The sequence below is a fragment of the Anomaloglossus baeobatrachus genome, assembly GCF_048569485.1.
Source record: "Anomaloglossus baeobatrachus isolate aAnoBae1 chromosome 10 unlocalized genomic scaffold, aAnoBae1.hap1 SUPER_10_unloc_1, whole genome shotgun sequence".
Taxonomy (NCBI): domain Eukaryota; kingdom Metazoa; phylum Chordata; class Amphibia; order Anura; family Aromobatidae; genus Anomaloglossus; species Anomaloglossus baeobatrachus.
Window position 1 is genome coordinate 346,666 of NW_027441824.1, and position 12,215 is coordinate 358,880.

The 12,215-nt window shown below is 45.5% G+C and overlaps 1 pseudogene; it reads right to left on the bottom strand.

Annotated features, from left to right (window-relative positions):
- Window positions 1–4,350: 4,350 nt before the first annotated feature.
- On the bottom strand, window positions 4,351–4,557 carry LOC142260345 (U2 spliceosomal RNA; annotated as a pseudogene).
- Between the last annotated feature and the right edge of the window lie 7,658 nt (window positions 4,558–12,215).

The window sequence follows — 12,215 nt, forward strand, 5'->3', positions numbered from 1 at the left end:
CCTTTGAAGCAGAGGTATTCCAGGAATTCTGCCAGTTGTACGGCTGCAAGAAAATCCGGACCACGCCTTACCACGCCCAAACCAATGGCATTTGTGAAAAGATGAACCACTTGGTCCTGGGCCTCCTCAAGACGTTACCACTGGAAGAGCGGAACCTGTGGCTGGAGAAGCTACCTGACCTGGTCGATATGTACAACAACATCCCTTCCAGCTCTACGAAATGCACTCCAGCACACCTGATGAGAGCTCGTCCCGGCCGGCTACCAGTGGATCTGGAAATGGACTTGGAAGCTTCAGAAGCACTCCTGTCGACAGCTGAATGGGACACTCGGCGGAGGACACAGTACCGACAGGTCCAGGAGTATGTTGAAAAGAACTTGTGCCGGAGTCGGGGACAACAGGAGCAGTGCTTCAACAAGAAGGCGCCTGCCGGTTCCTTCCAACCTGGGGATGTAGTGCTGAAGCGGAAAAGAAGGGCCCACAAGCTGGATGATCAATGGGAAAAAACCCCGTATGTAGTCCAGCCCACAGGATGGGAGAATGGGAAGGCCTACCAGATCAGCCGTGACCAGGGGGGGACTTTGGCCACGGTTTCCCGAGACCACCTGAAGAAGTGCCCACCAGCATTGAGAGTAGCGGATGAGGCTCCAGTTCCCAGTCCAGTGGAGAAGGAAAAAGAGGTAATCCACACCATGATGGGTGATTTTCCAGCAGACTGGCCTACACAGAACGGTGCGGTGATCCTTCCAGTGATACTGTTCCCACAACCCGTGGATGAAGAAATGATGGAAACGGTTAACCGCGAGCCAGTGCCCAGGGATGTACCTGTACCCAGCTCCCCTACGCCTCCGCCTGCCCCACATGATAGCAGGGAGGAGGAACTGACTGTTCCCTCTGCCCCACTGCCTGTCACCACTGACACCGGACCCCGAAGGTCCACTCGCTCCAACCTAGGTAGACCCCCACTTAGGTACAGGGAAACTACTCTTTAAAAGGGGGGGGCTTTATGTGTTGAGTGTACCAGTTTGAAAGTTTTAAATGATAAGTAAAGATGATCAACCTCTATAAATCACTTGTAAGGCTACATCTGGAATATGGGAACCAGTTTTGGGCTCCACATTTTAAAAAGGACATTCAGAAGTTAGAGTCAGTTCAAAGGTGGGCAACTAGACTACTACAAGGAATGGAAGGCCTCCCATATGATGACAAGTTGAAAAAGTTATTAAGTGATTATTGGCTGCAATGGGGCTTTCTGGCTGGTGCCAGCCTCTCTTCTTAGCACACAGGAACCACAATCCCTACACCATGCTTCAATGGATTCTCTCATCCCAGCCCAGTAAAACTACATATTTTACACAGTCATAAGCAGCCCATGGGCATTCACCTGCATTCAAACCAATAACAGCTCATAGACCAGACAATCCATCTACCACTGGACCAAAGACAGGAAGTTAAATCCACTGCCTGCGGTAACCAACTTAATCCTATAGGCTACTCACACAACAAACCCAACAGAAAGGAAAAAAACATGGCTTCGATTATCCATCCAATGAAAACGCATAACCATTGTGAGCCATTGGACAATGCAATTGGACACATGGTGACATGGTGCACGGCCCAATGAATCAAGTCTTTACTTCATATTCACGGTTTAAGCCCTTGGGTTCTAATGTGCCCAGAGTACATATCCAGAAAGATTCTCTTTCTTTGAGCTAAACACAAGTCAACAATACATTGTAAGCAGATTCTATTACCAGTCCCACACCATTTTGTGACGCATAATCACACAGTGATCCAATTAAGATTCCAAGTCATCGAACATGTCCAAGCCATACGCAGAGGAGGCAATAGAATTAGGAAGCTCAAAGAAAGGGAATCTTTCTGGATATATACTCTGGGCACATTGGAACCCAAAGGCTTAAACCATGAATATGAAGTACAGACTTGATTCATTGGGCCATGCATGGACATAATGGACATAATTCTAATAGGCAGGACAGGTAATAAGGAGCACAAGGGATATGCTAAAATGTGTTGTGTGACAAGACAGACACAGGAAAGGAGATGATAACAGGTGTAGGGACCAACAAGGTGAGACAAGGGGTATCAGGATAGGGTCAAGTAGGTATGAATGTAGTAATGGGGCAGGCATAGAGAATTGTATGCGAATGTGAATTACAATAAGTCACTAAGGAAAGGAATATGTGAGTGTGTGCCTAATGTAAACTAATATTGTACTGGCAAAATTATAGATGGAAAGGGAGAAGGGGAGAGGGGAGAGAGGAGGCTGTAATTGACTACAAGGGTATGAGTTATGAGTGATCATAGGGATAGTGCTACATAAGTGGAAATACCTATGGAGGACCGGATGTGTAAGCGCATACCTTATACAAACCTATAGAGTGCTGATGGGTGAGAGTGTGATGTTAGATATAAGACATCCTATAGTGAATAGTGAGCCGTAATCAAGTGCAACAGGGATATTTCACGTGACTATGGGAACCTGGAAGGTAAAGAAAGGGGAGAAAAAACTGTTAGACAAGGTAATCAGACAAACATGACAAATAAAAAACAAGGAAGAATGGAACTCCATACATACTGGAACCATATATAGTGTGAACACGAAAAAGAACCGGGCGTTAGAAAAAATGTGCACGGCCCAATGAATCAAGTCGGTTCTTCATATTCATGGTTTAAGCCCTTGGGTTCCAACGTGCCCAGAGTATATATCCAGAAAGATTCCCTTTCTTTGAGCTTCCTAATTCTATCGCCTCCTCTGCGTATGGCTGGGACATGTTCGATGACTTGGAATCTTAATTGGGCCACTGTGCGATTATGCGTCACAAAATGGTGTGGGACTGGTAATAGAATCTGCTTACAACGTATTGTTGACTTGTGCTTAGCACAAAGAAAGGGAATCTTTCTGGATATGTACTCTGGACACATTAGAACCCAAGGGCTTAAACCGTGAATATGAAGTACAGACTTGATTCATTGGGCCGTGCACCATGTCACCATGTGTGCAATTGCATTGTCCAATGGCTCACAATGGTTATGCGTTTTCATTGGATGGATAATCGAAGCCATGTTTTTTTCCTTTCTCTTGGGTTTGTTGTGTGAGTAGACTATAGGATTAAGTTAGTTACCGCAGGCAGTGGATTTAGCTTCCTGTCTTTGGTCCAGTGGTAGATTGATTGTTTGGTCTATGAGCTGTTATGGGTTTTAATCCAGGTGAATGCCCATGGGCTGCTTATAACTGTGTGAAATATGTAGTTTTACTGGGCTGGGATGAGAGAATCCATCGAAGCATGGTGTAGGGATTGTGGTTCCTGTGTGCTAAGAAGAAAGGCTGGCACCAGCCAGAAAGCCCCATTACAGCCAATAATCAACCGCTAGCCGCTGGAACTCGTTGCTCTAGATCATGTCAAACTCACACCAAGCAGGAATAGATACATTAGCCCACCATCCCACCCAAAGAGCAACTTCTGCTGCGCAGCTGGCTTTCTAGGCAGCAGCGCTATCGTGATGTCAGCGGGGGACATTGTGACAAGCCAGTGTTCCGTCACTTCATGTTGTGCACTGTTCAAACGGAAAATACATCAACAGGCAGACTACAGAAAAGCTTACTAACAAAGGTTAGAGAGGGGCTTTCTCAGAGGGCTTTTTACAGTTTGTCTATTCCCAATTAGCCGTTTAAGTATGCTTAATGAAAGTACTAATTCTTTCATAGGCCGCCCATTCTTAGTATTTGACGTTCCTTATATTGCGGTATCAGGCTTCGCAGCAGGTTGCAAAACATTCATCACCCATGACTGTCCCCAATTGGGCTCAGAAGCTAAATGTCTATCATGACCTCTCTTTTTGAAAGTCCAAGAGCAAGCAAACTCTTCCTCCAGGAGAGGGAGCCAACAGATCACTAAAGACATCATCATTGCTCAAAGAAAACACCGAAAAACAATGGAAGCTTTAATTGGAGTGGAATCTGATAGACAGCACCTGATGCCAAGTCTGCATCTTCTAACACCTGCAGTCACTGCAGCAGCTGAATCCAATGTGTCCAAAAGGGATCTATTCTATTCAATTGCAAATGATCTAGATAAGACTGAGAATAAGATACTGCACGGGACATAGCAGAGTTGGTCAAGTTGAGTGGAGATGAGTTTGCTATTTGGCACAGCTTTTGCATCAATAAAGCAAGTAAAAGGTGTGAAAGATAAAAAAAAGGGTGAAAGTGTGAAAAGTGAATTGGCCAAATTGAGGTGCATATAAAGTTTTTGCTTTCTTTCAATTCACTAATGGGGCTCATTTGAATCAGGTGAATTGAGTTCTGCTTTTGGAAACTGGGTTAAGAAGGGGTGCACCGGTCCTGGAGGTACTGCAATACCAGGTCAATGCGTGGAGTGGACAGAGCAAGATTTTTTCCATCTCCTTGTTCTAAAAATCCATTTAATATATGGTCCCCAGAGAGGGGACGTATCAGATATTAAACTGATAAGAACAGATTTAATTTTTTTTTTTTTCTGTTTATCAGTAGGACTTCAAAATAACAAAGGTGATCGCCTCCCGTTGCCTGGGAACCGTCCAGGCACAAGAGGGCTATGTGTCACCAGAAGGCGCACACACTTCCTCAAGGCCGGCAGACGTGCAATCCCAGGCACCTTCCAGTACCGACCAAGGTAGCGTCCTCCGAAACTACACTTGATCTTAGCCAAAAGGCCGAGAAGCTATAACCCGAATTGGTTACGGCCTTGAGTGGCACCCTGGCCTATACCGGACACATCTTAGGGAGAGGGAGACAAACCCACGCCTACAGAAGACATTTTGTCACCCAAGCCAACCCTTGAAAAGGCTGTTTTGCAGAGCAAAAACAAGAAGAATGATGCTTTTTGCAGCCGCCGCCCACTGCAATTAATCTGAATAACTCCTCCTCCTCCAAGCACCTCCCCTCCCCCTTGCAGTCTTTCCAATTCATGATACAAAAAGACGGACGGACAGGACAGGACAGGACAGGCTGCCTGACTTTCCGTCACTGCCACCCTTTGCCATCCTTGCCCGTAGAAAGCCCTTTCATCATCCCCAAACCCTAATCTTTTCCCTTCCCTTCCCAGCTGCGTCTCACTCCCTTTCATTAGGAAGTGAGCGCAGCCTTTTCTCCGTTCTGCACATGCGCGACGTTAAACACAAATGCGCAGGCGTGCGTTCCATTAGCCTCACTGCATTCCACTCCCATACAGGAAGTGGGCGCAGCTATTACTACGGTCGCACATAAAAGAACCCACGGCCACCACTGCACACAGCTGACTCCACCACAGGACACCCACTTCTACACCAACGCAGGTAAGACAGGATCGGCACCTCTATGCTCCCGTTACAATCAGGCTCAGTCACCATGTGATAACGCTCTCAACTCTTTAGTTGCAGGCTCCCCTTGCTTCACCTCCACTGGCTGTGCTGCCATTTCCTCTCCCACCTGGAAGGTATACTTTATTCCACTATTTTCCTGTTTCTCTCTTCCCCCTTTTCCCATAACCTACTTTTATCTGCATTTGTGGGGTATCTATATGCTATTTACATCATAGTTTTATTCATTAATATGGAAGGGAAGAGTGCCCATGAGAGTGTTGAACTGCGGAGAGCAAGAGATTAAGCTGCTCCGATTTGCCACCATTGATAAGCTGTTCTCAGTAGATACACATGCTATCCAAACAGCAGCATCCACCATTGCTTCAGCCCACCCATTCAGTGACAGCTCACCAAGTCAGCCAGAGGAGTGGTGTAAGGAATTACACGTAGGCACTGACTCCACACCTTCACATCACAAGAAGGGGGTCTACAGGCTAGTGCAAGAATACGAGCAAGTCTTCAGCAAACATCCGCTAGACTTTTGAAGAATAAAAGGGGTCAAACACTACATCCCCACAAGTGCACACCCACCCATCAAAGAGAGATATAAGCCAAAACTACCTGCACATTACCAGTGTACCAAGGACATGTTGAGCAACATGAAGGAGGCTGGGGTTATCCGTGACAGTTGTAGCCTCTGGGCAGCTCCGTTGGTCCTGTTAAAGAAGAAGGACAGCACCACTCCCCTGTATTGAGGAATAGCTAGCTGCATTGAGAACTGCAAATTATTTTTCTACCCTTGATCTCACTAGTCGCTATTGGCAAGTGTCCGTTGCTGAGGCAGACCGGGAGAAGACCGCCTTTGCCACCCCGATGGGTCTCTGCGAGTTCAAAAGCATGCCCTTCGAGCTGTGCAATTTGCCAGGAACCTTCCAGAGGCTGATGGAATGCTGCTTGGGACACCGAAACTTTGAAACGGTACTGCTATACCTTTATGATGTTATTGTTTATTCTAAAGCAAACAAGATTTTAGGGTGTATAAAAAGGGAGATTAGATCCGGTGATCCCAACGTATTGTTAACCCTCTATAAATCACTTGTAAGGCCACATCTGGAATATGGGGTAAAGTCCTGAGCAGGTTGATAACCATTGGTTTGAGCATGGTAGGGTGTAGTGCGCATCTTCCTGCATCGGTAAAAGCTGCAGAAGTCCTTGAAGATTTCCGCTTCAAAGGCAGTGCCTTGATCTGTGAGGACTCTCTCTGAGTAGCCATGAGGTCTGCATAAGTGTGCTTGGAAGACCTTCGCTGCAGTATGGGCCATTAGATCTTTGACTTGTACCACAACCATAAATCTCGAGTAGTTGTCTACCATCGTAAGTGCATACGTGAGCTCGCCTCGATATTCTGCAACAAAACTCCCTTTTTCGATTTCAGTTTCAGCAAACACTCCTCTTCCTGTAGAAAATATTTATCATTACCTAAGACAGTCATTCTAATGCATGACAATATTAAGGCAATTTAGTTAAAACTTGTTTTAACTCACCTTTAAGGGGATTGATGTATTTCATGGTCAATCCAGGTTTGTCAGTGATGGCACTGACATAATGTATGGCGTCTTTTTCGGGCGTTATCCTTTGCCTTTTCATTGTGAAAATCCAGTTGCCTATATCAAAGCAAATTCTACTACTTGTAAAGTATGCAGAAAATGAAATGTAGAACATATAACATAAACTGCTTAGGAACGCATCATAGGTTTGTACTTAAAAGGATATTGTCATGTTCTAGTCATAATGCAAGCTGGACATTTTTCATGTTACCCTGTAATCGCCGGCCTGTTCTAATGCTCAAAAGCCAAGATATAGGCTCAGCTGCTAAGGCTTCCCTCTGCCTTCTGAATGAAACTTGAATATGTCTGGCTCACTGTGTATATAGCAGGTGCTCAGAAAAAATAAGAGTTAATTCAATAGAAATAGCTCTGGCACACTATAGTGATCAATAACGTAAGAAAAGAACTCTTGGAATGCTGAAAATTCTTTATTTGTGCAAAAGGATAATTCATCCAACGTTTCGACCTTGTTTTTAGGTCTTTATCAAGGATAAAGTTATCTAAGATCATAAAGGGTTACAAAACCATATAAACACGTAATTAGTACATAGTACAACATAACAGTACAATATATTGCTACTTGAGAGTACAATGGGTCAAATGACCATGATGCACATACAAAAAATTTTTCCAAAGCCATAGTGAAAACATTTGTACTGAGGAAAGAAAATTTCCACATGACCTATCTGGAGAAACATTCTGGATCAAACAACCAAAAATAGTCAAGCAGGTAAATACACACCTATATGGATAACAGGATGATATGTGTTCAATTGTATAGCGTCATTGCCATTAAGGTACAAATGGAAAACTTGCAATCCTATATAGTGAAGGAAATGAACACATATCATATCAAAGAACACAGGAACATGGGTGTGAGAAAAACCTCAATGTTTATACTTTGTTCTTTATAATGGTGTGAACATGTATATGTCTCAGTACCTTATGCACTTGAGAATTCTAGTGAGTAGATGATGAAAGCCTATTTCAGAACTGGAATCGGTAAATAATTGTAGGTGGAATCTAAATGAAAAGATGGTACAAGTGTTATCATGACACGTGGGCTATAACACAATGGACCGTGTGACAAAGAAGAAAGGAGAGAAAGAAGAGGAAGAAAATGCAACTACCTGTAACATTACGTGATAGTCACTGGTAAGTATCACTTGACAATTCAAGTGAAAAAGGATTCCTTTATTAAAGGGTTCTCAGTCGCCTCAGGATCATGAAATACTAGGGTAAATGATATGAGAATGGGTAAGAAGCACCACTAAAGGAAATATGAGATGCAGGACATATATCTATAAACCCCTGAACTACATGATAGAAATAAAAAGAAGAAAAAAGAAAAAAAAGAAGAAAGAAGAAGAACACATAGAATGCGGAAAGAGAATGGGTACAACTACCTGAGTTACTGCAGGGAGGCCCCTGGTTGGTATTGTGAGGGTTAGTGGAATTCCTTCACTGAAGGGTTCTCAGTTGCCTCAGGTTCGTGAAAAATGCTATAGACAAATAATGCCCGGAGAAAAGGGGTTCATATACAGCGAATAATGGTAATACAAGGTACATGTGTCACATGTAATAGTATATATATATATATTGTACTAAGCTCTACACCAGAAATAGAAAGTAGTCCCTCTGCCTTCTGTCTAGGTGCCCTGAGTTATGTCCTGTAAACTGTCACAGCGACCCAGACACACATGTGTAGTAGGGGAATATCCCTGCTGAGATGCCAGTGCTAGAGCACTCGTTTGCTGTGGAGTTGAACGCTATGTGAGCAGTTCTTACCTTCAATGAGCAGAAGTCTCTTTTTTCAGATTTCAATATCTCTGTGGGTATCTGGCAGAAATATGGAATACTCTTTACTGCTAAGACCCTGTACACCACTCCCACTAAAGGGGGCTTTACACGCTGCGACATCGCTAATGCGGAGTCGTTGGGGTCACGGAATTTGTGACGCACATCCGGCCGCATTAGCGATGTTGCTGCGTGTGACACCGATGAGCGATTTTGCATCGTTGCAAAAACGTGCAAAATCGCTCATCGGTGACATGGGTCTCCATTCTCGATTATCGTTACTGCAGCAGTAACGATGTAGTTCGTCGCTCCTGCGGCAGCACACATTGCTCCGTGTGACACCGCAGAAACGAGGAACCTCTCCTTACCTGCCTCAAAGCCGCTATGAGGAAGGAAGGAGGTGGGCGGGATGTTCCGGCCACTCATCTCCGCCCCTCCACTGCTATTGGGTGGTCGCTCAGTGACGTTGCTGTGACGCCGCACGAACCGCCCCCTTAGAAAGGAGGCGGTTCGCCGGTCACAGCGACGTCGCCGGGCAGGTAAGTATGTGTGACTGGTTCTGTTCGGTGTGGTGCAGCATGGGCAGCAATTTGCCCGTGTCGCGCAACAGATGGGGGCGGGTACCCACACTAGCGATATCAGGACCGATATCGCAGTGTGTAAAGTAGCCTTTAGTCACATGACCAAGACTGTATCTGTGTCCCTACAACACACTTGAGACAAATGTGTGTGTGAGCCTGCATTGTGGGGTATATATAATATATTATAGAGCTGGGAAGGATCATTCTAAGCAGTGAGCTGTTCCAGTATTTGTAGGAAAATACCCAGTAGAAGCCTCAAACACAGCACCAATACCTCCCATCAGTATCCCACCACAGTGCCATGTAACCCATGCCCTACACTCCCATCTACACCAATACTATACAGGCACAAACTAGTATATCTGACTAAAAACCCCCAAAATATGAAGAACGGCCTATAGTTGAGTGTGGATATAAAATCTATGTGAGCAGAGCTAGAATAGAAATCACTGATCGCATTGAAGTCATTCTGACCATAAATCACCATGATATCAAGGTGAGGAGTTGTGTGTTACTGCTGGGAGGAAAGGGTTAACAGTGGAATATTAAGGTGCATTTCTGTGTGCAGTGTTACTAGTCAATGTAACAATTCAGTATGAGCTGCTCTTGGTGCCGGGGGAGGGAGATGCTCTCCTGAGCAAGATAGATGGGGAATGAACATGATATCTATATAGTGTAAGGCAGGGGGTCTCAAACTCGGCTGGGTGTATGGGCCGCACAGAGGAAAAAAATAATGTGGGGGGCTGCATTCTTTGCAGGACAAAGTGACATTTTTATTGGTACCATATATATATTTTTTTTTCACACACCTTTGGATGACTGATTTTCAACATTTTTCACTTGTTTATTATAACAAATGTGCACATTCTTTGGTTAAATCTAAAAAAAAAAAATTGATGTTAAAAAAAAGTTATGCCTTATTTTGTTTTTTTTACAGTTTATCCCTTTCTTTTAACTAATAGTGTTACAATTATGACGCTAGCGTTTTGTGAAGGGAATGCTTTGCCTACTTCCGTGACTATGGCCTTCCAGAACTGCTGCATTTTGGCTGACCTCTCCGCCTCGGGAATAAGAGACATAAAGTTCTCCTTGTAGCGTGGGTCTAACAGTGTTACCAACCAGTAATGATTGTCGGCCAAGATGTTCTTAACGCGAGGGTCACGAGACAGGCAGCTTACCATAAAGTCATCCATGTGCGCCAGACTCTTAACAGCCATCACTTCAATATCCAGACCAACACGATGACTGAACATGCTGTCCTCCTCCTTCTCCTCCTCCTCCTCCTCATCTACCCTGTCCTCTGGCCAGCCACGCTGAACTGAGCATATGACTGGTATGCATGTCATATCCTCAATTTGGTCGGAGAGTTGCTCCATGTCTTCATCTTCCTCCTCGTCATAGTCCTCCACTGCACGTTGTGATGAGACGAGGCTGGGCTGTGTGTTATCACCCACACCCACTACTGTTTCTTGCTCCAACTCATCGTGTTCCGCCTGCAATGCATCATGTTTGGTTTTGAGCAGAGACCGTTTTAGAAGGCAGAGAAGCGGTATGGTGACGCTAATAATGGCGTCATCGCCGCTCACCATCTTGGTGGAGTCCTCAAAGTTTTGGAGGATGGTACATAGGTCGGACATCCATCTCCACTCCTCAGGTGTTATGTGTGGAGTTTGACCCATTTCCCGATGGCTTAGGTGATGCAGGTACTCAACAACTGCCCTCTTCTGCTCACATATCCTGATCAACATGTGCAGAGTTGAATTCCAATGCGTGGGGACATCACACACCAGTCTGTGAGCCGGAAGATGCAAATGACGCTGAAAGCCGGCAAGGCCGGCTGAAGCAGTAGGTGACTTTCGAAAATGTGCAGACAGGCGGCGAACTTTTACCAGCAGATCAGACAGCTCTGGGTATGAGTTTAGAAACCGCTGAACCACGAGGTTGAGCACATGGGCCACGCATGGAACATGTGTCAGCTGGCCTCGCCTCAAAGCCGCCACCAGGTTCCGGCCATTGTCACACACAACCTTTCCTGGCTTTAGGTTCAGAGGTGTGAGCCAGTGATCTGCATGCTGTTTTAGAGCTGTCCACACCTCTTCTGCATTGTGGGGTTTGTCACCTATGCAGATTAGCTGCAGCACAGCCTGTTGCCGCTTCGCCGAGGCAGTGCTGCAGTGCTTCCAGCTTGGGACTGGTGTGGAGGGTAAAGTGGATGAGGATGCGCAGGAGGAGGAGGAGGCTGAAGAGCATGACATTCCGGAGCTGTAGAGTGTGGGTGAAACCCTGACTGAGGTAGGGCCTGCAAACCTTGGTGTGGGAAGGACTTGTTCCGTTCCTCGCTCAAACTGGGTCCCAGCTGGGCTGGGCTGGGTCCCTACCCAGCTGGGTAGGGCGTTGTGGGGGGTTTGTCTATCTCCGTTTGAGGTGAGTTTGTTTAAGTTAGCCTTTTCTTTGGCGTTTTTTGGAGCCCTGTGGGTTGGGGAGTTGGTATCGCCCAGTAAGGCGTTCCCCGGGGGCTTGGATTGGGGTGACATTATGTCAGTGGAAAACGGAGTTGAATTTTGGATTAGGAAATCGAAAACTGATCAGAGAGGTGTGGGTAGACTAGTCCGTTTGGGGATGGTTGTGGCATCTGATATGTGCCCGTTCAAGTGTCTCGGGAATTTTCAACAGATCCGTCCGAAGGTGGATGGCCCCTTATTACATATATCTTTTTATCGAGATACCAATTTGTGAGTGTTTTTAGGGCATGTTTGAAGTCGTTGGGGTTAGATCCGAAGTCTTTCGGATTGGGGCAGCGACGGAGGCCTCTATATGCGGCCTACCGGAGGAGACAGTTAAGCAGATTGGTAGGTGGAAGTCGCAGCGCTTTAAGTCGTATGTACGT